The 27,081-nt window shown below is 35.5% G+C and overlaps 1 protein-coding gene across 1 annotated transcript in view; it reads left to right on the top strand.

The window, feature by feature from the left end:
• Positions 1-27,081, top strand: part of CCDC91 (coiled-coil domain containing 91) — a 312,709-nt gene that overhangs the window by 259,555 nt on the left and 26,073 nt on the right. The gene's annotated exons all lie outside the window — the stretch shown is intronic.

Genomic DNA, 27,081 nt, shown 5'->3' with positions numbered 1-27,081 from the left:
TTGCTGGATTCCTAGAAATGACCTATAGCATTTTCAATTTAACTTTATACTTGAGAAGAAAGTAAACAGTTATAGACTTTTAGTTTTGGGGCCATAAGTTTGTTATCTCTTATAATATTTGTCAAAATTTGTATGCGCTCGTTAGGCCTTCGGACTGGGTTAACACCACTGTGATTCTAATAGATTTTATTATGGTTATCAAATTAAAGCTCTTCTGCCATAGTTCCATTTCAAAAACAAAATTCAGAATGTGCTTGTCACAATTCAGAATGCATATTGGAGCTTTACAAAATAAACATCATTTCAGTACAACGTGGTTTTATTAATATGTGAGTCTGAGCAGTGGCCGGAAATAATGGACTTAATAGCTTAATTTGTAGATTTTTCAACAAATCTTTATTCTTCTTAAGTAGTATCCAAGATGAGAAACACTTAGGATGACTTAGGAATCTCTGTAATAAGCATATTATATTACAGTATATTATATAACATTATATGGTGAATTTTCTCACACACTATTTTATGTCTCATTTATATGTTTAGTATAACATGTTATATATTATAAAGTATCATATTTAAAGACTATATATTGTATAATATATAGTATTATATAATATAGCATAATAAAATTATAAATAAAACATAAAACATACTGTGTATGAGGATATTTGACACAATTCATTGGTGGTCAAAATGACAAATAAAAGATTATTCTTCAGTTGACAGTTAAGTAGAAGACTAGGAGTGTCATAAAAACTCATGATACCACTTTAGTTCCATACTCTTAATTTGAAGCCAAGTTTGGTATGATACAAAGTAAATCTTACCCCTCAGTAGCTACCATTAGGTTTCAACAAAGCAGAGTTTGTCAGCAGAGTAAAAAATTGCTAAGTAGGCTTTTCAGATAACTTAACCACTCACAGAAGCATATTTCATATGGGATTAGATCTTTGGGCACGTTATCTCAAGGTGTTTTTAAAAGCAGTCTCACCCAAACAAATTCCCAATGGGTGCGTAACCTTCTGAAGAGAAAATTCTGAGCCAGATATAGTCAACTGACTTTTCAGGAAGTGATATATTCCCAGAAAACTCCTATTTCTATATGTATCCCCAAGGAGTTTATGTTAAATAACCTAGTTCAGAAGCAGCCATACAAGAAAGGAATTATAGATGCTTTCCACATACACACAGGAATTGTGATAGTGAAAGAACACAGACTTGAAATAAATTCAAGAAGTCTTGTGGATGTATCCTTTTGTTTTTTTTTTTAAACGGAAGTATAGTTGATTTACAATGTTGTGTTTGTTTCAGGTGTACAAACAAAGTGATTCAGTTATACATGTATTATATCTATCTATCTATCTATATATATATATATATATAAATACTTTTTCAAATTCTTTTCCCTTATAAGTTATAACAAAATATTGAGTATAGTTCCTTGTGCTACACTAGGTCCTTTTGGTTATCTGTTTTATATACAGTAGTGTGTATATGTTAATCCCAAACTCCTATGGATGTATCCTTTTTTAACCATCTTTTCTTAATAATATATGGCCAATTCTTACTTGAGCACTAAATTTGGACAAGAAGTTATGTAACATAACAAACCCATTCATAAGAGTATCTTAGATGAATATTTCTTTGATCAAAATGGAAATTTTTTCTTAAAAAAAACTTTAAAAACTTTAAAATCATGTATTACTTTCCTCTCAAAAGAAGTCTTGTGGCTGCCATAGAAACATTTAAAATGAGAGCAGGAAATGCCTTTACAGGAGTTACCTGGTCCCTGTGTGAGGTAAATTAGCCCTTGAAGGGAACTGACAATGAACTCTGCCATTTAATCTGTGTTCTTGCAATCATATTAAAGGATTAGTATCTGTTTATGTTAGATAAACTAGTATCACACTTAGAAATGTTCATTAAATAACAACAAAATCATGACAATATTACATTCTGTGCACCAGAGTTCCACTTCTCTATGCTTGTTCCTTTATATGTTAAGAACTATAAATTTAATACCTGCCTTCCAGAACAGCTGTGAGTTAATACATGTAATAAAATAGAACAGCTAGAGTATGGTCTCAATATATATGTACATTATTGAAGAAAAACAGAAAGGCCTAGTAGCATTATTTTTTGCTAATTAAAAGTGTGCTTTTCAGATTAATGTTTGGCATTCTATTTCCTCTGAGGTTTACAACATGATTCTAATAGTTTATTCCATTCTTGTTACTAGATTCACAGAAGATTAAAACTGATTTAATCACTATATTAATAGGAAGCTTATTACCACCACTTTGGGATTTGAGAGTTTTTTAAATAACACATATTGTGGAATACTTTTAATATTTGAATGTTTCCATCTCTCCAAACAGAAAAGCTATAAAAAAGGAAAGTGGATAAAATATTTGAAATGAAAGTACCAACCAATTACTAGATCTCTTTTTTATATAACTTTTTAAAAATTAAGATTCTCTACACTCTGATTCTTTTCCAAAATGGATTTCAGTGTTTCAAGTTAATTTTTATGAATTTTGGGGGCTTGGAAATTTTTCACACACACACAGAAAAGACATCTCATAACTTATAGAGTAATATTTAGAAGAAACAAAAGGGTTTTTTTAGCAAATTCATAATCTTTTTTCTGCTTCCAAAAGACTAAATTAGGGCAACTCATCTCTACTTCTTCCTTTGTAAGATGGATTTCTGTTTGCATCAGAGAAGACCACTTTTCCAGAACAAAAATTTTCCTTTCTCCTCTCCAGCTTTTTTTAACTAGAGAGTCAACTTGAGATTTTCAACATTAGACACCTCAAAAGCCCTGTAGACCTTGGTTCCAACTGGGCTTACATTCCCGTCTGTGAAGTAATCATCCCCTCTTGAAGTTTTCCAAAATCTTTGTAAGAAGAAGTCTAATGTTGTGTTAGTTTCTGTCTTTATATGTCTTTTGTCCTAACCAATCTTTGCTTTAATATCATTTTACCCTTACCAAATTCACTGAAAGACTGAAATGAAGACTCTTTTCTCTACATCTTTTCCTTCAGTCTTTTACTTTTAAAAGACAGAGAAACAGAATGAAAATCTGAAATGCCTAACTTTTCAAATAACTTATAATTTATCCTACAATATTAAATGCAGTAGAATTACAAATCACCACAGAGGATAACATTGCTTTTTCTGGGTATCTACAATCAACAAGTTTTTAATCAGTGATCCAATCCTTTTGAGTATTAAAATTATACTCAGAATTAGAATTAGAATTATACTAGGATTAAAATTAGGATTATACTGAGAAAATGTTTTACTTTTAAATGCCATTTACCAGGGGTTTTTTGTATCAAATCAATAGGGATGTCCCTGAACTTTGTAAATACTCATATTCATCTGGTCTAAACATCTTAGACAGGACAAAGGGGCTACTTATACCTATACTACCTATGTACTAATTATGTGCATCATAATTTACACTGAAATTGCATCCTAAATTATTTACTAAGGTGAATACATGGTACTTATCCTGTTACTCCAAGTCCTAATAATAATCAAAGGTTAAGTGTAATCAAATCCAAACAAAGAGAGTTTTGAAATGATCAACCAGAAAAATAATTCAAATTAATAATGGATCTGTTTCAGCGACTATCTTATAAGTGCCTTTCTTATAGGTATTCTAAATGATAGTATTAAAAAATCCTCTGTAAGATCTATCTTGTTAAACCCAGAAAATAAAATTATTATATTGAGTTCACAAATTTAGTATGAAACTGAAAAGCCAAAGTTTTGCAGTCTCAGTTCTCATAATTTTTTCATTAGTTGATAGAAATTGTCTCATTTTTTAATGAATTTAGAAATTTCCATTATAATTTGTATAATAGAGAGGGAAAGGTAAACAGGAAAACCTAAAAAGATTTAAAAATGCGCTCAATTTATCTGAGAATCAGCTAGGTATCTCCAAGTGTAGTGATTTATATTTAACAGCCATAATATGTTTTATTAAAATTAAATTTTCTGTTTCAAACTCTCTTGAATCATTACAAGTTCTAGATTAAGGGGTTGCAGATACACCCCATGGGTCAAATTTGGCTTGCTGTTTTTATAAATAAAGCTTTATTGAAACACACAGCCACATCCATTCGTTTATGTGCTACTCTTTGGCTGGTTTCATGCTGCAACAGCAGAGTTGAGTAGTTCAGAGAGACCATGGGGCCCACATAACCTAAAATATTTGCTATCTGGCCCTTTACAGAAAATCGTTTGTCAACTCCTGCTCCAGGCTATAAAAATAATCTTGAGGAGAAAATTTCTTCCTGTCAGCCCTTTAAAATATTTATTCTTTCATTATGCCTCATTGTAACTAGACAATTGAAATTCCTAAGGTGCTGTTCTGGAAAAGATTTCTTGATATTAATTGCCAGATAAGGCATTATAACATTTTAGGCCTGGTCATTAGTGACATAAACTTTATTTTAGACTAAAGGAGGTTGTAGCAAAACGAGATGGGAAAGACCACATCCCTTGACACTTCCCTAGGGAGGAAGAATTTGTGGTTGAAAATGACCTATGGCCCTTGGATTAGAATGAAGTGTTCCAACCCATCCCACAAGTTAAGAGTGTTACACATGAGCTTGCTATGAGGGAGGAAGTGTGAATAACATTCAGCAAGCAACAACTACTCACAGCCAAGCAGTGATTCCTAAAAAATAAAATCCCATCCAAATGTAATAAAAGATTATTTTTTTTTCCTCTTAAGAACCAGAATTATGGCCTGTATTTTCTAAATCACCTCCAGGAAAATAATCTTCACATTAGAGGATCCTTTTAATTTAGATCTTTAAAGAGGAGTAAGGAGCAGTTATCTTTACTTCAAAGTTTTTGTGGTCAAAGCATTGTTATAATTTCTTAATTCTAAAAGGATTCATTTAATCCGGGTTTTCTACAATATTCTTGAGTGTTTGCATCTCAAACTGTTTAATAAAAGGCAATATTTGGCCAAAATGAACTCTCTTTAGTTTCTGTTCAGTTATACAGTTACTTGAATTAAACATGATTTCAAGACAAGTTACTGAATATCTTGTGGTGCCCTACTTTTTTCCTCTTAATAATTTGGGAGTTGGATGAGCTGGTGTCCAATGCCTCTTAGAGTTCTAAACTATGTTACCACTGTGAGTAACATTTTCCTTGACAGATGATGAGTCTCCACAGGGGTTTTTGAGTCTTGGTATAAATCACGTGCATCATAGTAGTTATTTTGTGCATAATTTATACATCAGTGTAAGGAAGTGACACTTTTCTGGCATTCCCCAGCCTCCTGCGCCTTCTCATCCTAATCGATTGGCCTTGCTTCTGCTTGTCCTGGGGCAGGCTGTAGAGTTGCCTATGCAAGATGCAGCTCAGTAGCAATTCAGCATCTGCCCTTGTGACTTTTGCTTTGGGTCTCATATTAGAAAATGCTTTTATCTGACCAAGGCATATTAAAATGAATAATATACCCTCACACTCAATTGTTATCTGTACTTTCAGTTGTACCTCATTTTTTGATGCCAAAGGGAATTTAAAGATTTATATAAGTATGATCTAAAAAGTTACTATTTTTCAATCTCATACTCTTCTTTGAAAGATTATTTCATACAGTATACTTTAAAATCAGATTTATTGCTGTTTTTCACTTTCTATTTTAACAATCTTCTTGATCCTCTTTCTTATTCTGCTGGAGTCACTTGCATAAGAATAACCTTGAAAGAACTTACTTTGGTGAGGCAAATCTATTGACCATTTCCATTTCAACAGTGGGTAACTGAGAAAAGATACTATAGACATAGCTTAATGCTTAGATTAAGTTTCCATTATTCTTGTTTCAGGGAATAAAACATACGTTCCAGCTTAAAATGAAAATGAAATTTTATGCATTTGCACTTAAGAACTAGTTCAGCACAGCAATTAATGTACTCTTCTTTAACTGGTCTTTGGGATAGTAATTTTGTTCAAAGCAAAGCAAAACTTCTAAATCAAAGTACAGTAAGTATAAATACTTTAGTTGGACTCAGTATCTAAAAACGTTCATTCTCTGTTTTTGTGTAATTAAAATGTTCATCTAAGTAATTAATCACTTCTTGAATTATTACAGTGAATTAGCTTTATTCTTCATTAAAAGGTTTTAGCTTTTTCTTGGATATTCAGATGACTTCTCCTTTCCTTCAATATACTAGAGTTCTTAAAATTCAGATGGTAATAAGAACTGATTCAAATCAAAAACAAATCAATAAAACCAAAGTGTCAACTTTGAGTCATAGGCCATGGAATTCAGGAGTTGACATGCCTGATGGGTATGCTATCATTAAAGGCCTGTATTTAGGTATAGCTTCTTGAGATGGGCCCAAGTGAAGAATAGCTGGGTAGCTCATGATGTAAATGGTGAGCAGCTGGTGTAGAAGGAAAATCAGAGGTCAGACCTAGAGGAAGTGATAGCTATCAGAGGCCCCCATATTGAAATGATGATGACAACGATAACAGCTAATACTTATATAGCATTTGCTAAGTTTCAGGCACTAGTCTAAGGATATTATCATTTAAGAGTGTGTGTACGTATTCATTACTCTCAAAAGCATTATTAACCGCCAGATCATAAAACTAGAAAGTGAGAGTCTGGCTCTGGAGTCTGAGCTATTAACCGTTTGGCAAACCACTTCTGTGGGCAACAGTCACGAATAAAGAATAGGGACAAAGGTTTGTGAATAGGTCAGAAATGAAAGTTTCAGATTAAAAGCCAAGAAGAATAAGAGGATAACAGAGACCAATGTTTATGTTTTGTTAGTCATATGGCACTATGTAGTATCTACCAGATCAAAGCAGCTGTGGAGGACGAGGACCACCATATCTTTAAAAAGGTAAAAGTCTGGTTTTGGAAGGAAAGTGTAAGAGCATACTACCTTAAGTAGAGGTCAAAAAATGGCTTGAAGCAATAGTAGATACCACAACATATGGCAGTGCTTGAAAAAAGGTCAAAAAGATTGTGCTGATAATCATTGACAACAGAATTCCAGAACATCACTTAAGACTATGGAGATAAGAGTGGATTTTTTACTTCAGTCAAATGGAAACTAAAATATGGTCTAGGCTACATAGTAAAAAGAGGATGGACAATAGTCTGTGAGAAGACAAAGAGTTTGGTCTCTTATAGGAATAAGCAAATTAATTTATAAAGATTTTTATTAAAAAGTCTATTTCTAGATTCTTAATATACCTTTTGGTTGCAATTCTAGAATGTCCTGGTTCATGAAGCTTATATTATTGGGGGCAGTGGAGATGGAGTTTGTTTTTTTTCAGATGTTGTCTTACCCTTTAGCCAACCTTAGAAGTCAAAAAGCATGTATATATGTTTTCATTTATTCACGAACTATTTATTAAGAGCCACTATTGCCTTTACCATGTTACTATTAAACTATTAGAAAGAAATGAATAATGAAGTGGTATTCCAAATTGCTAGCATCTTGATCTATACAACATAGATCCTTATATCTATACAACATGCATTTGTGTATACCCTTCCATGTTCCATTCTAAGCTGTGTACTGGGAAATTTCAGTTTAAATTTTTCTTCCATTCTATAAAGAAATGTTACACATCTTTAATAGCCTGAGAACTGTGCTCAGGACACAAGGATAAATGAAATCATCAAGAAAGAGAGTTTATACCCTGGTATTCATAATGGCAATACATATTTGTTTAACAACTAACATATATAAAGATTTTTACATACATTATTTGATTCTTATAATCACCTGCATGGTTATTATTCTGATTTTACCAACTGGAGAGTCAAAGATGATAGAAATGTTCACTTTTCCAAGGCTAGATCTAATAAACCATAGGTGAGACTTGAGTTTTCCTTTTTTGATCCTGTACTCTTTCCTCTATATCACAGCAGTTGGCCTTGCCAACTTCATTTATACTAGCAGTTTCATTGTACTACCTAGAGTGAAGTCAATATCTAGAGATGATTATCAAAAAGACCATGGTAGTTAGAATCAGTGAAGAACCCTAACATCAACAGCTAAGAGAACTAGAAGTGCATGAAATACTCAATGATATAGAAAGCAATTGATCATGGAGACAGGAACCTACATGTTACCATCTTCTTCTCTTGTGGTGCTTTAGTGTCCTGTTTTGAGTTCTATATTTGGAAAAGATGTTGACATTTTCATGGAAATCAGAGTTTTAGAGTGAACTATTGAGGATATAACCTAGGAGAAGACTTTGAAAGGTCTAAGCTTGTTCAACTTTGGAAAAATTTACCATGGAAATTCAGCAATATAGAAACCAAAAAAACATCTTAATATGACCTTAATGCTAAAGGAATAACTAGACACATTCAGCTTAAGTGGAATCTAAGTCTATATCAGCAAAAAATACAAAACAGCAGCCATTTATTGAGTGCCAAGTTTGTCCAAGATACCATGGTGGCTGCTTTACTTATACAGTTTCACTTTATCCTCAAAACTATTCTAAAGTAGTATCTGCATATTACAGACAAGGAAAACTAAGTCAACAGTGTGAGATAACTGCCCAAGATTAGTAAAAGAGAGAGTCAAGATTTTAACTTGGTTCTATCTGACTGCAAACCATATAGGGAGATTCCTCAGTAACTCTTTAAATCTGGTTTGATAATTTACTTTACATAGTATTTTTCAAATGGTATTTTAGGATTGTCAGTTTCTTCACTAACAAGCTTGTAATATACCTTTTACTTTTATAGGCTCCATCTAGATAAATTAGATAAATTTTACAGGCTCTGTCTAAATAAATTAATTAAATTGGCTCCATCCAGATAAATTAGGAAGAAAAATAGAAAGACATGGATAGCACGTGTGCACATACACACACACACATGCACACACACACATCTCGTTTGGGAAATTGCTTGAAATCATATATTACATACGATTTATACATTATTTTTAAATAGGTTTTTCACCTATGGTGAGCTTTTGAGTATCCTAACAAAGACTATTTGTTTAGATACTTTAAATATTATTTTATTACCGCAGGGTTTTAAGGTTTTGATTATATAAAAAACAGGCCCGTTGTTTTCCTAATTGTCATGACCATATTAGGTGGTGGTGAAATATTGACACAGTCTTAAACAAGATTTCTGTAAAATGTGCATCATAAATTGGGCTCTGAAGTTGAAACCACCACAGGCTTATGTGGTAGCAGTAATAAGTGAACAATAGTTTGTTTGTTTTTATAAACCAAGCCTAGCTCTACTATTCTTTGTAGTATTATCTGTACCTTTAGTCCAATCCAGCCCATTAGTACCAGTGTTTAAAACTAAACCCTTAGCCTATTCTCTTTAGTTGTCATAAAGTCCTCATAGATACATCATTGGAATTAATACTCATTTCAAGGGTCATATAGGCTAATGCCAAATTCCCTTAAAATTGTACTTCATCTTAGGAATTAAAAAAAACAAAATAGAACTAACATATCAGAGTTATTTCAGTCCTTTAAAATATACTAAAATATACAAGTAATTATGGCAAACAATTATTTTTTATGCAGCAAATTAAGAAAATGAGTCATGATCCCAACATATTCTGTTTGGAAACTATTCATTTTGTTAAATTTTAAAGTTATGTTAGCTTGGAAAATATATTTCTTTTAATTTTATTTTATTCGACTTTAACCTGGAGCTAAGCCACATAGCCCTGCTCTTTCCTCCAGTCTGACACTTCTCTTCAGTGGCTCTCAGTTCTTAATTCTTTTTGCATGGCTTGCAGGATCTTAGTTCCCCAACCAGGGATTGAACCCAGGCCCACAGCAGTGAAAGTGCCGAGTCCTAGCCACTGGACCACCAGGGAATTCCCTCAGTTCTTAATTCTGTCTTGAGATATAGAAAGAAAAAATTATTTTCATTTACAAGAAAGATACAATGAACAATAACAGTTCAGGCTTTGCACTAATATCTACAAGAGTTTCTTTTAAAACATTTAAAAATATACAACCTTCCTCTTGTGTACTTTAAATTGGACTATAGAAATTATATCTGTAGGATTGTACACTTACTCCATAATAGATTAATAGTCTTTTTAACTATCCTGGATATTTATGAATACCTGTTAGTTCTGATTCTTTGACTTCTTTTTCTAATATATAAATAGTTAAAAACTGAGTTATTTTTCATGTGCTGCTTTTTAAATGAAATTCCTGAAATGACTATTTTCTTATTTCCTTCCACTATCATAATCTCCAACTTTCAGTAGAGAGGAGATGGGATTATTACTAAAAGACACTTGGTAGTTTTAAAATTTAATCTATTTGATTTATTGTATAGTTGTTTTCCATCATATGTATCTCCTCAGCCATCAGTTCTTTCCTTTGAAAAAAATAGCAAAAATAACAATTTGGTTTGTAACTAATAGTGCCTTGGAAACAGCATGAAAAAATCATTTTCTAAGAGATGCGGTATTTTTCTTCTCATATAAAAACAGAGAAAACCTCCTTGACATTCTGTTCCTTGCTGATTCATATGCACTGACATGACCTCTCTGTGTTCCTGTCTTGCTCTGGAAGCTTTGTGCTCACTCCTTAAGGGGAGGCCAATTATTTAAGATATGTGAACTCTAGTCTGTAGCAGAGAGGTAAAAGATAAGTCATTTATGATCATCACGTTATTTTTGAATGAAATCCATTAGATTATGGATGAATCACATGTCTGACTAAATTGTCCGACTATTTTTATTTTTTAAAAATAATAATACTAAATGGAATAATACTAAACGAATAGTCAAGACAGTAATTTTACCAGCACTTCTTTTCCTTCTCTGAGATTGCTGTACCAACATACATCTCTTCTTGTTCTTTCTCTTTTAAAGATATTTATTATCCTGTATTCTTTTTCCAGTAATTTTTCATTCATCTTTATTGGTTCAGCTGAGATTCCCTGCATGAGATTCCATAATCCTCAGTTTTATACATAAAGCTCCAACATTCACATCAGTTTACCACCTAAGAACTAATTTTTATCATTGTATCCCTTTATCAGAGAATTTGAGAGTAACCTAATATTAAGATCTTATAAGTATTTGACAGGTGTTGGTCTATTTGAAAATTATATATTTTTTATATTCAGTTTGAATTCCTAATTTTAAGCAACAGACGTTATCTATGACTGGTTAAGCAAAAAAGGAGTTTGTTTATTAAGAGGTTATTTGGAGGAGAGAAACAGCTCAGCTTGCACAATTAAAGCCTAAAACCATGACATAGTACTGGCCTAGTGAGGAAATGCCATTGCTGCTGCTCCTTCCCCAACAAGCACTAAAGAAAACCATGGTAGCTTCCACTTTGCCGTTTATGCCACTTGTGTATCACTAAAACCGTTTCACGACCTCTGCTGCCTCCAAAACCCAAAGTCTGCCACCACCCTCACCAGCAAGGAAGATTCCACATGAAGTTTCACTCTTCTAACTGCTTCTTAGTGAAGTCTCATGGGGTAAACCTTATGACTTTGTTCCAAACCTTTATAGATCAATGTGGGATTCCTCTATCAGAACTCACCACAGGCTCTTGATAAACTGTTGACGCTTCTAACACCCGTTGAGTCTATTCGTCATTAAGTCTAGGTAGATGCACTGTAGCCTGGACTAACTAGGAAGCCTCCTTTTTCCTCTGGGGCCCACTCACAACTAGAGGCTTTCGGGTCACTTCATAAATAGGTCAAAGCAAGATTCCCAAAGTAATACACACACGCACATGGACACACACACACGCACACGCATACACACACACACAGCCTTCAAAGAGTCCCACCTAGCACTGTGCTGCTTTCTTAGTGTCAGGAGGCACAAGATACAATAAGTTATCTTTAACTTTGAAGAGGCTATCCTGATAGGCTGAAGATCACTGGACCCCTCAGAAACTTTATTGAGGTATAGCTCTTATATTTTTATATGATGTTATCTCCCACTGTACTGCACTCATATTAGACTCATATTTTTTACATACCTTTTCTTTATGAAGGATCTTGAGTATGTATTATGTATATGTACTGGAGACATATGTCATCAATGTAGTTGTCCTGTGTAATGGTGAGACAGTAATGGTCTTAATGAAATAAGTATATTGTGGTTCAGAGCCAAATAATTTATATAACCCTAAGATAAAATGGTTTATTACCCTACCTGTCATATGAAAATTGCTATTATAGGTGTTCTCTGTCTGTTGAAATAGAAGGGAAAAAGCATTTGCCAGATTAATAGTCATATACCTGGTGCTAAGAGTTCTAATAAAGAATGCACATCTGCAGCAGCAGCTTCATTGAAATGACTATCTAGTAATCTTATCTCCACCTCCAATTCCAACTGTATACTGTATGTGTGTTTAGGGCTCAACCGGGCTAGATAGGAGGCAGATTCAGATTAAAAGTACATTCATCGTTTGATTCCCTCAGGCATCTGTTTTGACCACTAATTCACAATGGTATTCTGGGCCCCCAGTTTTAGTGTTAATCAGAGCTATTAGACAATAGTACCCAAAAGACCTGGTATTTCCCTTTCTCCAGTGCAGTTACCTTTATGAGGAAAGCCAAGTTGAGAGTTTACAGTTTATACCTGTGATGTCATTGCAATATATGTCTTCAAGTACTTGCATTCTCTACTTCACTCAAAAAACTCTGGGTCTGTGAATTGACTTAGGACTAGAAATTGGAAAAGACGTTACAAATTTTTGTTGCAGTGGCTCAAGTCAGACCTCTCTTCACTAAACCTGGATATCTTAATCATTTTATTAAGTTGGAATTTTTTTGGATGCCTATCTCTTTGGTCCATACAGATTGTCTGATCAGGTAGCCAGAGCCAGTGGTCACTGCAGGTCAAAGTATTTTAACCCAATCCTTGTAGCAATCACAGTAACCATTTCCTCCTGCCTCTTCTAGTTAAGTGCTTCTCCCTGGGGTCTGCTACCTCCCTATCCCGCGGTCTACATTGAAAGCAGTAGTGCCCATCGGCTCTCTTGGCCTCTAGAAGACAGTGCTGTTCACTAATGCTGGCTTTTCCCTCCCAGGGAACAGTGTCAGGGAGTAGCTCGTGGCTGTGATGGCTGTGATTCTTGCCTTGAACTGAGAATTGTGAGCATCAATTAGGATTGTGAGCATTTCATTGTCTTTTTTTAAAGCTGTATTGTGGAATCAGAAGCAACTAATTTTGTGTTTGAATTCTTCATGCTCTTCATATTGTTCAGCGTTAGAAGCCACTGGATCTCCCATAGTCTTGCCTTCATTTGTCACTTCATTTCAAGTGACTGCAGTTAATAATTTGTTACTTTGCTACTGTGGGCTGTGGGCTGCCAGATTTTACTTTTTTTTTTTTCCAGAAAATTAGCTGGATTTTTAGAGCCATCAGCCCTTACAGAGTCAGATAACCATTCAGAGATCGTCCTGACTTTCCTGAGGATCTACCACCTTCAGCCACTTCTAGTAGCCATTGAGTATCAATCAGGGTTCTTATTTTAAGCAGAAGAAACTACCTCTGGCCAGTTAAGCAGCAGAAATATTTATTAAAAGGAAATATAGTTGTTGACCAAGTTGTTGAGAGCTGGAGAACCAGGGTCAAGGTAAAGCTTCCAGAAACAATACCAAAAACTACACCACAAAACTTGCTTAAAGATAAGTCCCTCTTTGCTGTGGCATTCCTATCAAGCACTGTGGGAACCCCCTGTTTAATTCAGTCATTGCAATAATCAACAGTTGAATGCTTCCCATCCTTATGAGCAAATGGGTGCTATCCAGAGCCCCTTCCTCTAACTGCTCACTTCTGAATCAAAGTCTTTCACAGTTGACTCTGATTAGCAGAGCCTTTGGAGCAGAGCAAGCTAGATAACTGAGTTTTCTGGGGTTTACTTAAGGGAGTCATACTTCATAAGGTTAGAAATCCATCAAACATAGGAAGGGTATCAAAAACCAGAGAACATTACAGATGGCCACTACATACTTTGGGAATTTTTTCCAAGATGCTATGGTTACAGTAGAAATATTTTTCCAGCTTTTTAGTCTCTTGGCTAATTCTAAAACTGATCCTTTGAAGTCAAACTAGGTGGGTTTTATTCTTACTAAAACAGAGCATTAGCAATTGCCAGGTTCATCAGATATCTTGTAGAAAGTTTGTCACTTGGCCACCACAACTTCATTCTTTTTCAATAGTCTGAGGTTTCTACAGTTATGCCTAAATTATGTGACACTGTTCAGGGGGTATGCAATACTTTGGATAGATAAGGTTTTTGTTTCTATGTACTTATGCTAAATATTGATAATTTTAGAAGGTATGTATAAATAGATTTTCATTTAAATTTTTAAGTTTTAGTGATTAAACTTGTCCTTGAGTTAACCAAAAGTTTTTCCCCTTGGTAATTCTGGGGCATTTTGTATACATTAGTTATAGAACTTCTTTTTATAGAATGATGGCCACAAAGGTTACTAAAGAGAGCTTGATGGGCTTGTCTTTCTACTGAATTCGCCTAGATCAAGTTGGTGGCCTCTGTGTCCTTGGCACCATCTTTGTTCTCTATTTACTCCACACTCTGACAAGTGGGTCTCTTTCTTCTACCCTCCTCTCCATTTTCTTGCAACCAGACCTGTTATCCATGGCCTCTGCTATTTTTTTACAACTCTGATTTTAAGTATAAAACTGAAGAAAATGGTGAGAAACTGGACAGCAAAGTACTATTTATCAAATCAAGTCACATATTCTAAGCCTGAAAAGGAGAGGCTTCAGTTCTGTACTATGTAGTAAGTATTATATATAGGTTTTGTTGTGTCTGTTTTCACTGGTCCTTGTCACTTCTATCATTCTTTGAGCTTCTGGGTTGTTACAGAAGATTATGTTCAAAACCTGGCTGCCAGTCAGAACATTATTATACTAGTAAGTTTCAAAGTTAGATCCCTCCATTTCATTTGAGTCTTTTCCAGATGTTTTCCAAAGTAGATGACTTTCTCAGCATTTGATTTGAAGTACAATATTTTAGGATAAATTCTATATCCAGCATTCAGTGTACATTGGGATTGATTTATTAAATAATCCCACTGTTCCTGTCCTGTCACCATGGTGGTTTTTCATATTTTCATACTTGTTGCATGTATAATGTGATTATTACCTTGTACCAGGAAAATATTCATCATAGTTTCTTTGCCATTTTACAAGAATTTTAATATCTGCTTTTAATTCATCAGTGGGGACATTTGGCATATGAAATAACTTTGTTGCTTAGTTTTTCCTTTATAGTGTAGAGTGCTTATTCATTTAAGATTTGGTGTGACTATAATATATTCAACACTTTGCTTTTGTCCTCAATATTTATCCCATTCCTGTGGTTCACATTTTCCTTTTCTTGTGTATCATGTGTTGAAAATGAAAATATCTTGTCTAGGGTGGAGCTTAGCCACGGGACTAAACAAACATGCTCTCCTCTGCTCTTTGTTTATTTTAGTGGTTAAATTACTAAAAATCCTGTTAATAAAAAAAAAAAAAGAAGTTTTACATCTACCTTTTTTTTATTGGGTACTTTCATAGTACAAATCCCTTCCTTTCACCTTTCTTACCCAAAATGACTCCCACATCAGTTGTCAAGAGATTAGCGCAAGTAGCATCAAAGCCCTGAATTTAGTAAAAGAAATTAAACCACTTGAACAGAGTTTCCAAAACTCAGAAGGAATCTAAGATGGGCCATCCAAGGCATGTTCTTCTCATGTCAGTGGTAGAAGTACAAGAGGGAAGGCCCAAAACACTTTAATAAACACTGGAAGTTTCTGATTTTGTCATATCTCTGGCATCTTGTTGGCCAAAGCAAGTCATACGGCCAAGCCCACATAGTCAAAAGGCAGTGAAGGACATTTCACTCACCATGAAGCCAAGCATGTTGCACAGTCAAATTCAACATCGATGGAGTGGAAATATCTATTTCTCCCATGGAGGTGGAGAGAAAGAATGGATGAATATTTGCCAGACAATAATTTAATATACCACACCACCCAATCTAGGTTAGCTACCCTCTTTCAAAGCATACTTCATCATATCGCTACCCTGTTTTATTTTCTTCTTAGCGCATGTTATCTGAAACTATGTTAATAGTTTATATTATTCATTCAATCAAGAACTATTCTCAGATACTTAACATGTACCAGGCAGTACTCCAAGTAGGATACATCAGTAAGTAAAATAGATAAATTTCATGCTAATTATCTATTTCCCCGACTAAAATATAAACTCTAGAGGAAGGACTTTGTCTGTTTCGTGTTCTCAGTGTCTAGAATAAGCCGGCACATAGCAGATGTTCAATAAATTTTGTTTCATGAATGAAGGAATGCCATTAAACATGTATGTAATCTAACTCCACTTGCTCAGATTCTGTGTGTACTAGGCAACCTGGGGGATGTTTTTATAGTCAGCCTTATGAATTTAAGATACTCCAAGTCTTCTGTTGAGAAAAGGATCTATGCTTAGCATTTTGGTAAATCCAGGGTTTGTACCTCAGCAGCTGAAAACCAATCCTTGAATGTAATACTAAGCTCACCAAGTTTCTCACCACCTTGAGAAACTTCTTAAGGGATGGACACCACTGGCTAAGTATACATTTAATTCCCTTCCAAACAGAAACAGCATTAAAGATAATGCAAAGGGATTTTTACATGGAATATATTACACCCAATAGCTCAAGAGAGTTCTGCTCACTGTAGATACTGTATCTTCTTTGCTTCAGGGCCCTATCAAAAATAGTTTTAATGATAAAGAATGTGTCCCTTTTTGTTAGGCTCATACATAGCAAGCACATAGGGTGTGGTGAAGAGCAAAATTAATTGATGCCATTACCAAGTTTTGAGTCATGAAAAGCCATGCTGTTCATTTACTTTGGGCTTTTAAAGTTCTGTTTCAAGAACTTTGTCTCAGAGTATGTATATACTGTACCAAACCAAGCAAAAACTTAACCAGAGAATGTCAGAATAGACCTGTTTATAGAAATTTGAACTGCATTATCAACAATCATCACAGGAATGTTCCCAGCCCCCATTTCTGAAGCTGTAGTTGTTTTACTTTTACACTCAACCTATTAGTGTCTTAAGGTATATGGTCTCGCCAATCTCACATTCAAATGAAACCAGTCATAGCAATTCTCATATATAACTTCAGGTTCTTAAAACTTTTTCATGCACTTGGTTATAAAAAATATTAAATGCCTTTGCTATAATCATTCAAGAGCTACCACCATTTTCTGAAGAATATACTGTTATCTAATTACAGTGGTTAATAGTAAAATCTAAGTGATCATGAACTATTTTTATAGAATTGGTGATATGGCACTGTTGAAAAATAAGAAGTAAGGTTTTACACAATTGTATACCAAGAAAATTTTAAGTATATACTACAATCAAGATAGACATGATCCCTACACTTTCAAGGTTTATAGTCTAGTAAAGATATGGGGGAACAAAACAGGAAATTGCCACACATGTGACAGTGCTGTGATGGAAGAGGAACAGGGAGCTGTAGGAGCCCATGAAATGGGGACTGAATGAAATCTTCATGGATCAGAGAACCCTTCCCAGGATGATGTCTAAGCTTAAACTTAAGGAATTACTTCTCTCTCCCTATGCCCAGTACGTAGGGAAATCTATCTTAGAACATATCCAGATTCTGACCGCCTCAATTGCTATCACCACTGTCCAAGCCACTATCGTCTTTTGCCTGGACTTCTACAAAAGCCTCCTAATTGCTATCTTTACTTCTACTCTTGCCCTCCAAAGTCTATTCTTAACACAGTAGGCAAAGTCATTTTTTGAAACTTAAGTCATATTAGTCACTTCCCTGCATAAAACCTTGAAACAGCTTCATCTCACTCAATAAAAGCCAGAGTCGTTGCAGGGCCCTACGTGACCCGGCCTCCTCCTGAAAATACCAAACAGAACAGGGAAATACTATGACTTTCTCACAGGTTTTTAGTGTCATCTAATACTCAATTCAGTCTTTTCAAAATTTTACTAAACTGAACCTGCGGGTGAAATTGAAAAATGAGAATCTTGATTTAGTAAGTACAGTTAACTATACACTGTTTCAGATTTGACCCACATATCATTTTGAGGCATCTTTTTCAGCTATGACAGCCCTTAAAACCAAGTGCAAAAATAGACAGTATCTAGAGCCAAATTGCTGTATTGCAATGTACTAAACCAAGATTTTCAAATATAATGAAGCATTATTCAATTGCCTTAGTCTCACTTTTTTTTAATATATGTGTTTCATAATATGAATAACATGTTAGTAGAAAAATACAATATGTGTTCATAAATTAATAAAAAGATGTTTCTTAGGGGTAAAATGTTTCTATTTTAGACCAGGGGTTTTCTCCACACTCATGTCTAGGAAAAGATTCCTGTAAAGACTTTTAACAGGACAGTGTAGTGAGGGAAGCACTTTCATACATTTGTTGAGAAAGTTAACTATTCAGTCTGTACTCTCATTTCTCCTAATTGGATGACAGTGTTTGAGAGGGAGGATCAAGATGCAAAGAGTTGTAAAACAGATGTCATAATTGATTTACACCACAGTTATTTTAATGCTAGATTTAAAGTTATTTTAAAATATACTTCACTCCCTAAGAGCTTCAGTGTAACACAGAACACTATTTGTTTCATTTGTTTTGTTTTACTGTTGTAACGCTGATAGAAAAGCTATAAGCTTAGGGAAGAGTAGAGAGTCAGTAAGACTTAAAGCATTTCAGAGAACAGTTAGATTGCTTGTGGAGTGATCAAGAATGAAATTTTTTTTGAATTGAGGTATAGTTGATGTACAGTATTATATAAATTTCAGGTGTTCAGCATAGTGATTCACAATTTTAAAGGTTATATTCCAGTTATAGTTATTATAAAATATTGGCTATATTCCCTGTGTTGTACAATATACCCTTGTAGCTTATTATTTAATACATAGTAACTTGTACCTCTTAATCCCCTGCTTCTGTCTTGCCCCTTCTCCCCTCCTGTCTCCCTACTGGTAACCACTAGTTTGTTCTCCATATCTGTGAGTCTGCTGCTTTTTTTTTTATTCACTAGTTTGTTGTATTTTTTTAGATTCCACGTATAAGTGATATCACACAGTATTTTTCTTTGTCTGACTTATTTCACTTAGCATAATGCCCTCCAAGTTCATCCATGCTGTTGCAAATGAAATAACTTTTAAAGCAACAATGATAGACTGTCATTTACTTTTCTAGAAAACAGGATTGAGATGAAATTCATGAGTAAATTCATCAATAAGTCAAGTATCATATTTATATGATACAAAAGTAATACAAAATTTGACCTCATTTTCAAGGACTTATGAGATGATCAGTCCAAAGATATATTTAAAACTTAGTGCATTATATGAGGCAGGACATGATTGTTGTAATACTTAACTCAGCCTGTCATTGCTCTGAGCATTCAGAAAAGGGAACGTCAAGAAAGACTGAAATGTAACAGAAAAGACTACGTAGAGACCGTAGTTCTTCATCTAGCCTTAAAGAACTGTGGCAAACAGTGCTAATTCCCTATATAATAAAAAGTCTCCCCTTCTGCCTACTAACAGAATGCCAGGGTTATTAAAGGTAGCACATTAATAGTTTGTTACAAGCACACAACTCCTCAAACTCCTCTGCAGCCTTGAATGACCACGTAACCTAGTTCTAGGCACTGAGGTGCCAAAGAGAGTCTGTTGCATGAGACTTCTAAGAAAGCTACTGTTTTCCTAGTAAAAAGGGTCAGACTGCTTTTGCAAGTATGTATTTTGCCTGTCCCTGAAGGTGCAATAGCCATCTTATAACAAAAGGGAAAAAATATATGCTGAAGATACCCATGTAGGAAAATAGTCTGGTTTCTGGACTGCTTACCAGCTCTACACTGCTTACCCCTAGAGGCCATGGTACATTAAATAATAAACTCTTATTTAAGCCACTGTTTGTCAAATTTCTGTTACACACAGCTGAATACACTTCAGACTGATGAGAATGTTTGAGGTTGAAGTAAAAAAAAGTGAAGGAAAAAAAGCATCAAGCCACAGTGACATCAACAATATGAACACACAATTTAGGATCAGAATGGATGTTACTTGTCTGAGTACCATGTAGAGACTGAAGGCCCCTAGAATGAAGTTTGTATTGACTCAACTACTTTTAAATATATAAGTTGCCTTAAATATTTTAGGAAAGTATTTTTAATTATTTTGCTTGTCATCATCTATGAATTAACAAAAAACTTGGCATTCTTCTGTCCATTTTTCTTAAACGAAGACAGAATTCCATAGGTCCCTATATATATATATATATATATATATATATATTTTTTTTTTTTTTTTTTTTTTTTTTTTTTGTGGTACGCGGGCCTCTCACTGTTGTGGCCTCTCCCATTGCGGAGCACAGGCTCTGGACGCGCAGGCTCAGTGGCCATGGCTCACGGGCCTAGCCGCTCCGCGGCACGTGGGATCTTCCCGGACCGGGGCACGAACCCGCGTCCCCTGCATTGGCAGGCGGACTCTCAACCACTGCGCCACCAGGGAAGCCCAGGTCCCTATATTTAAATATATTCAATAGTCCATCAGTCAATGGTAGACTTCTCCGGGCTTTCCCCATTATTTCAAGACCTTAAACTATCATCAAGGATAGGCCATTGCAGTAATTTTGCATGTCTTTCCAACAAGTTAACACCACAGAAATGCTTTATTCAGACAAAAATTAGTCACCTGAACTGGATATCGTTTGTCAGCATTATGATGGAGGGCCAATTCCTGTAAAGGATTGACATCCAGCATTATTTCAAAGAAATCATATTTTTTTAAAGTATGATATCATCACTTGTTTTCTTAGCTACAATACAGTAATCTCTGATTTAAAATAAGGAAAAAGAAAATTCTCAAAATAGTAAAGTATATAATGCAGTGAGGATAGCTTAACTGTGTTTGAACTGAAAGATAACAATCTCTTTAAAAGGAGGAAAGCTTAAAATCACGCAGTTTAATAAAAGTAGTTAGCATTCAGTTTGTCTCTGGTGAGAAAGAGCTAGTAGAGTTTCATGTAGGGAAGAATGGTAGTCACTGAGATACCTCATTCTTCTGGTCCCCTTGGGGGAAGTGAAAGAATGAATAGGTGCAGCTACACACTGAAGAACACTTACTCTGCTTTTATGGCTGAAATCCGTGTATCCTAAATCTCATAGCATGTTTTCAACTAGGCTATAAATTGTAAAATTAGATTATGGTTTAAAAAGTACCTGCTGAAATAATTGATGACACTTGAATTTTATTATGAATAAGTTTATTACCATAAGAAATTATGTTGAAAATGTCACTTTAGGAATTGAAAAAATCTTTGATTGATGAGTTCTATTATGTATTCAGTACATGATAATCCATAATATGATGAAATCCCCTGCAACCAGGGTCCTTATACTTCTCACAAAACGTAGAATTGCCAGCCAGTGGGTTGAGAAAGGGGGGTATACAACTAAGAAGAAAGAATAATCAAAAGACCACCCTGAATCAATTGCTTCCTTACCACAAGGGGGTAAAATATTTCCTAGGAAAAGGGATAAATTATATAATCACTAAATATTTCCATGCCATCTATAAGTTTTTTTTTTTTCCAGGAAAGTTTTGAACCAATTATTAAATGATATGCAATGAAATGCATATGTCACTTAAAAGATTCTTATGCATATCTTTCACTCATCATTTATAGGTCAGGAAAAATTACCCTGTCTGGCAGGTAACTGACTTAAGTTTGGCAGAAAAACAGCTTCTCTCTAGTTATAACTTAATCTGTAGAGATCCTTTTGGAGTTGCCATTTCTGTTTAGAAACTTGCTACAAGATGACAGATGGGCAATGGTGCCATAGAACAGCCTAAACTACAGGCATCATCATAACTGGTAAAAGCTGCTTCAGTAATACTGAAAATAAGAACAGTTACCCCTTGCAGCATCTGCTAATGGGCTTTTCTCATATTTTTTAACAAAAATCTAACGTTTGGCATAATTATTCAGCAAGAATCATGGAGTCTTTGACCTTCTTATGTATTTAGTTTTTTCCAAATTTCCCTGCTGGAAGAATTACTATGTTTGCCTTTAGAACCATCTGATCTGGGATGTGGGAAGCTAATGGAGCACTGAATTTTATGTACCAAGTTATGGGAAAGAAAGTATTTTTGTGCCCTGCACTGAAATGCCATCTTACTGGCTTCTTCATATGGCAGCCCAGCTGACGGAGGCATAATATTCCGTGGCCTTGAAAGAGTTATTCTGGGAAGTGAACGCTAAAGTTAACTCAGAGAATTGCCATTCTATCTTCCCACAGTGAAAAATGAAACGGATCAAAGCATCTGTAAAGCAAAAACCAAAGTGATTATTCATTTCTTTCCTTGTTTAAGAAACATGCCGTTACACTACTGCTGTAGTTCTCTCCTCCAACCCTGATGCCAGTAATTGCACATTCAGATCTACCACACAGAGTCTGACCCAGAGCTATACCCAAAGAGCAACCACATCCAAGACACAGAAGGAAAGCCAAAAATAATGAAAGCCTCTGTATCTGAAAAGATTCTTATTTAAGATCTCAGGTGAGCCTATAGAATTGTGGACCAGGCAATCAGACATCAATCAGAAATGCAGTTTCTTTTCATTTGCCTTGTATTTCTTGAAGTCCTACCAAGAAGTGCTCCAGCAGAGAGTAAACAGAGATGACTGCTTAAACAGCACCTTTGCTCCACAGGAAAAGTTTCTTTTAGGTAAACAGTCTTCAATTCCTATGTAGATTTTACTGTGTGTGGATATGTATTAGGGCTAAAACCAAAAGGCAAATCAATGATTAGACATTATTTCTGAAGGCAGAGAGAAGTCATTAATCTTATTTGTACCTAATTTAATAACATATTAATTAGATTAGCTGTTTGGTGCTGGTGTGAGATATAGTACCTGTATACCTGTAGGGTTCTTTGGTTACAAGCAATACAACTGCATCAGGCTAACATTAGGATAAGGGATTTTGTTGAAAGGATATCCAAGGCTTGCAGAATTGTTGGAAGGCTGTACATTAGACTTGGAAATGGGCAAAAGAAGCAAGTCATCTTTGGAAATTCAGAGGCAGCAACATTAACAATGGTGTCACAATTAAAAAACAACAACAACAATAACTGGGCAGACTACCATTACTAGGAGTGGACAAAACTAACTGTATTCTTTTTGTTTCTCCACACAGTGTATAAATTCCAGGGAGGGAGCATCTGATTGGATTAGTTTGGGTTACATACCTGCCCTCTTGTCTAGGAGAGGGCAAGATTCCTAATTACAGTCCGTCAGACTATATCCAATGGGAAAGAATTAATACCCAAATGAAATTCAAATTGCCACTAAAAAGGAGTGATAGATGCTGAAAGCCAAAAAGCAATAGATATTCACTACAGCTACCATTTATTCAGTGTGTATGGTTTATTAGTCATTGCATTTCGCCTTGTAACAGGCCTCATAGTCAGTTACTATTCTACAGGTAAGAAAACTTAAGCTTTGAGAAAGGTTAGGTAACTTATCTAGGTTATACCACTAGAAAATGGCAGAATTGGTACTCCAGAGGAATACTCCTGACCACTAGACTCCGTGCTCCCTGTAGACAGATCTGTGTATTACCAATGTTGAGAGTACTTGCTGAGCCTGTCTCTCAGGGGTAAAAGACAAGCAAAAAAGATATTTAGCAAATGCTATATATAAGTATATTAAATCCACCAGTAGTTCTGTACAATGTAGAGGTGCTTTATTAGAATCAAACTTTGGGAATAAATGTTATGTAAATGCACAATGCATGTATTTGCAAATGACTTTTTTTCTCTGGTGGAAATTCAAGGTTTAGCTTCTTAATATAATGAAGGGTTTGAAGTTATCAGCGAATAACAGTCTTGAGCCTGCAGATCAAGCTTTATAAATAGGCTTGATTTGTAAGGAAGGGACTAAGGGAAATAAAAAGTATCCAGTGTTTTCCACTTATATAGTGACAGCCATCCAGGCCAGAAAAAATTGCATAAAATGGAATGAACTACTAGACCCGTTTTTACTGGTAGCTTTCTTTTTGACCTTTGCAAAGTCACTTTCCTTCTATTTAGCCATCAGTAATGAAGCGATGCCAGTAATCCCCTTAATCCCAAGAATGAAGTGAGATGATGAGTGTACTATACTTGGTGACCTCTAAACCAGGATTTCTCAACGTTGGCACTATTGGCATTTTGGTCCTGATAATTAATTGTTGTTGGGGGTAGTATAGCCATTGGCTGTTTAGCAGCATCCCTGGCCTCTACCTAGTGGATGCAGTAGCACCCTTAGTTGTGGCACCAAAACCAGTCTCCAAAAGCACTACTAATTTTCTCAATGACATTCTTCTGTTTACTAAAATAAGTACCCTAAAGTCATAAAGATATTTTTCCAAGGGACTTATAAAAATTATTTTGAATGTTTTTCCTTTGTCTTCCTACCCTCCCACCACTTTTCTAAATTTATTTTCGGGAGCAAAAAAAGTGCTTACCACTGAATAGGATGGTCTTCCTGGTCTCTTCCAGCTCTAGGGTTTCATGTTTTTATGCCATTTCCAGATCTAATAATCAGCCAATACAGTGTAGCCTTACCAGTTTGTCTTAAGTCATATGTCCCCCAAGGCAACTTTGAGATTGAGATTTGTGTGCAGGAAATTAGAGAATTCTTTTAGGACCAGCTTCTACGTGGGGAGAAAGAAGTAGGTTTGGGCAAAGGGAGGAGTTGCAATGCAGCTGCATAAGGGCTTCAGCTAATCCCATAGAGCCCTGGAACTGGGCTGGCCCTTTACAGTTGAATCACCTTGAGGCAAGGTATCTGGGCCTTTATACCCCCTGCAAAGACCAGTCATTGAATATGGGAGACTCTCAGAGAGAGGGCATGACCTTGGTCAAGGTAGCAATTCCTAGAGGGGCATTCAGCTGAGCCCCACCAGCCACCAACACTCCCAGCAACTATGGGAATTAGTCCTGAAAGTAGACTCTGGGTGGTGTTCTACAGTCCATTCCTTTCACTACTCAAGTCTATTTCCTTTATATAGGTTCTTGTAACAGTTCCTCCAGGATTCTGTTTGGTCTTCTGATTTTCTTTTGTGGGGAAACAAAAAAGGAAAGTTGGTGGGATGAGCTGTAATTCCTACTTCTTTACCTGGTCTCAAGGCTACAAGTGATTCTCGTCTCCCTCCTCCACTCCTTTTTCTAGATTTCTCTACCCTTGACTGAACTGTGCTGTTCTGGGGGCTTACCTGATGAGATAACCCAGATCCACAGTCATAAGACCTCTAAGGCTCTGTTGCCATGTGTTTCTCAGGCTATGGCTGCTGAACTTGTCTATTTACAGGTAAAATGAGGCAAGGCAGTTCCAAGAATTGCCCTCCTGGATCACCTAGGTGTCAAACATAGTCTTACCTTACCCCATTGTGTAACAGCCCTATCTCTTCTTGCTGATCAGGATCAATAACCCCTGCCCTCTTTCCTTGCGTACAGTTTTTTGGCCTGAGGAGCCCGAAGTGACCAGGTGGCAGTACCAGCTTAAAGCTTAATGGGACTTATACTGTGTCCTTTGTTGGGATAGCAACAGAAAATGAGGACCTCTAAAGCCTAGAGTTTGCTGGAATGGGAAGCACAAAGTCTCCAAGTCAATTGTTAACAATGATGATAAGTAGGGCCACTTTTACTGCCACCTCTTGGTTCTGGGAACTATGAATTCTACTTCCTGGGAACACAGCTCCTTATAATGTTTGTTGATCTAGGGTGTATTCTGTATCCTAGAGAATGGATTATAGGATATCATCTCTAAGGTGGAGTCTCAACTGTACCTTCAATAGATCATTCCATCACTATTAGGCCAGCAGCTTCTGGGTGGTGTAGTTTGTGATAGGACTTCTACTGTTAGCCATAGGTTGTGGCATTCCTACCGTTGCTTTCTGTATGCTTCCAGGAGCCATCATAGCAGTGTCAGTGTCATCTCATGTAGTCTTGCTAGGGTGTTAAATCCTGTGAGAGAATGCTCTCATGTCAATAAACTCTCCCTTATCCAAAATTACATTCTATCTCTTCTTGATCCAGCACTGTCTCATACATAGTCTCCTGCCTCCTGCTGGTACATGTTGGCTGGCTCCTACAGGGCCTTTGCGATATAGTCCCTTTCTTTCCTTAGCAGGCACCTCACTTCCCAGGGTGGATTATGATGTAGTTCGATAGATGGCATTAGTCTGGGGGCCAGGTCTTGAAGACAAGAGGTGTAAATCTTAGTGGAAGAGTTGCAGGGGTGGAGGTGCGTGTGTCATCTTATAAGACAGAGGGCTATTTATTGCCTTCAAGCAACAAGACAGTACTAGTCTCTAGGTAGATGTATTGCATAATATATATCACAGTTTAATAGAGCTTAGTTCTGGATCATGACATGAGTGACTTAACATGTTCTTTTATATAATTTTATTTTATTAAGTTCTCTTTAAAAAATAAGACTTTATAGATAATCATCATATAATTAAACATACATGATATATAAAGAGCTATTTATAGGCTATACACAATATAAAAAGATAAGTAAGTATTATCCAAATGAAAATATTTGGATTGCTTTTCAAAACTGATAATTATGGGAACAAGAAAGGAAAAAAAAGGAAGGCTCCAAAGCACCCAGTTACAGAATTTCTATTTCTTATAGACATTAATACAGTATTCTCGTTTCAAGGCTATTTTTAGTCCAAAATGGTGAAAGAGTATTATGTTCACTTAGTTGTAAAATCTATGTCTTGATCAAAGAACTCTTTTTCTATTTCTGGACTGGTAATAGTTTTTGCAAACTCTAGCAATACATCAATACTCATTCTTGCACTTTTATTCCTTGAGAATACAGTTATACCAGCAGGGAGTGTACCAGTGTAGAAGGGAGTATAGCCACCAAGGGTCGAATCTTGAAATCTGAGAGGGTGAAGAAGCTGGGTTTTAGGTAAGAAATGCAAATAAATCGTTTCTGTGAAAGCCTGTCATGCTTCTT

The sequence above is a fragment of the Hyperoodon ampullatus genome (assembly GCF_949752795.1).
Source record: "Hyperoodon ampullatus genome assembly, chromosome: 11".
In the NCBI taxonomy this organism is placed as follows: domain Eukaryota; kingdom Metazoa; phylum Chordata; class Mammalia; order Artiodactyla; family Ziphiidae; genus Hyperoodon; species Hyperoodon ampullatus.
Note: the sequence above shows the minus strand (reverse complement) of the source record. Positions and strands in the feature narration are given on the sequence as shown.